Here is a 2,248-nt window from a genome sequence, read left to right on the forward strand (position 1 = left end):
TAAGGAATGCTGTTGGTATTTTGATTGGGATTATGTTAAATCTATATGTCAATTTGGTAGTATGGCCATTTTGACAATATTGATTCTGCCTAGCTGGGAATGAGGAATACCTTTCCATTTGTTGAATTTATCTTCGATCTTTTTTCCAGAGTGCTTTAGTTTTCATTATAGAGGTCTTTTACCTCCTTGGTTAGATTGATTCCTGAGTATTTAATTTTCTTGATGCTATTGTGAATGCTATTGTTTTTCTAGTTTCTTTCTCAATGGGTTCATTATTGATATACAAGAATGCGATTGATTTCTGTGAGTTGATTTTTTATCCTGCTATATTGTTGAATTTTATCATTGATTCTAGGAGTCTTTTGGTTGAATTTTTGTGGATTTTCTATGTAGAGGATTATGTCATTTGCAAATAACGATAATGATTTCTTTCTTTCTATACATATCCTTTTAATTTCATTCTCTTGCCTGATTACTCTGGCTAAAGTTTCTTGTGCTATATTAAACAAGACTGATAATAATGGTTATCCTTTTCTTGTTCCTGATTTTAGAGAGAAAGCTTTCAGCTTTTCCTCATTTAATGTGATGTTGGCCGTTGATTTGTCATAAATGGCTTTTTTTCAGATTGAGATAAGGTTAAGTATTTTCTTCAGATGCTTTTTTATCATGAATGAATGTTGGATTTTATCAAAAGCTCTTTCTGCATCTATTGACAGGATCATATGATTTTTGTTCTTGCTTCTATTTATGTGGTGTATTACATTTATTAATTTGCATATGTTGAATCATCCATGTATCCCTGGAATGAAGCCCACTTCATCATGATGTGTTATCATCTTGAAGATTTGTAGCATTTTCTTTGCCAGTATCTTGTTGAGGATTTTTGTGTCTAGGTTCATTAAGGAGATTGGCTTGTTGTTTTCTTTTTCAGTTGGGTCCTTGTCTGGTTTTGGAATCAGGGTAATTCTAGTTTCCAGAAATGACTTCAGGAGTATTCCTTCTCTTTCAATTTCATTAAAGAGTTTGAGGATTACTGGTATTATACCTTCCCTATAGTTTTTGTAGAAATTAGTGGAGAATCTATTAGGTCCTAGGCTTTCTTAAATTGGTAGTTTTCTTTTTTATACTGCCTCAAATTCATTGCTGCTATTAGATTGTTCAGGGTTTTTATGTCTTGTTGGTTCAGTTTTGGCAATTCATATATCTAGGAATCTGTTCATTTCTCCAAGATTTTCCCATTCATTGGAGTACAAATTTTCATTTTGGTGGTATCTATTGTAATTTCTCCTTTTTCATTTCTAATTGCATTTATTTGTGTCTTTTTTTCCTTCTTTTGTAAAATTTACAAAGGCTAAGGGTTTGTCTGTTTTTTTTTTATTTTCTTGAACAATCAGCTCTTTATTGATTTTTGTATTGTTATTTTAGTCTCAATTTCACTAAATTCTGCTCTGATCTTTATGATTTCTTTCCTTGTACTAAATTTGGAATTGAACTGTTCTTGTTTTTCTGGGATCTTGAAGTGCATCTTTAGTTTATTCATTTTATCTCACTCTGTTTATCTAATGTGAACATTCACAGTAACGAATTTCTCTCTTAGGACTGTTTTCTTTGTGTCCCATAGCTTCTGGTATGTTGTACTGGCATCATTATTTGATTCTATGAATAGTTGAATTTCTTTCTTGATTTCACCTGTGACCCACTGAGTATTTAGGAGTGTTATTTAATGTTCACGTGCTTGTAAAATTTCTGTAATTTCTTTTGTGATTTATTTCTAGTTTTAGTATACTATGGTCTGATAGTATACATGAGACATCTTCTAATCATTTGTATTTATTTAAGCCAGCTTTGTGAGCTAGTATGTGGTTATTTTGGAAAAAGTTCCATGTGCTGCTGAGAAGAATGTGCATTCTGTTGTAGTCAGGTAGAACACTGGATAAATATCCATTACACCCATTTGTTTGAAATGTGGTTCATATATTTCTTTGTTGATTTTTTTGAATCTAGTTAATCTATTTGTGAAAGTGGGGTATTTAGGCCCCTCACTATGATTGTGCTGATGTTTATTTGATCTTTTGTGTCCAATAGTATTTGTATTATGAAATTGGGGATGGTGGGTTTTGGTGCATATATGTGTATCATTGTTATCTCTTCCTATTGAATTGTCCCCTTAACCAATATGTAGTCATCTTCTTTGCTTCTGACCAGTTTTGGCTTGAGGCCCATAGGGTAGCTGCTTCTGCTTGTTTTC

This window comes from Heterocephalus glaber, unplaced genomic scaffold (assembly GCF_053883595.1).
Source record: "Heterocephalus glaber isolate CG9 unplaced genomic scaffold, H.glaber_assembly_v1.0 deba00000331, whole genome shotgun sequence".
In the NCBI taxonomy this organism is placed as follows: domain Eukaryota; kingdom Metazoa; phylum Chordata; class Mammalia; order Rodentia; family Bathyergidae; genus Heterocephalus; species Heterocephalus glaber.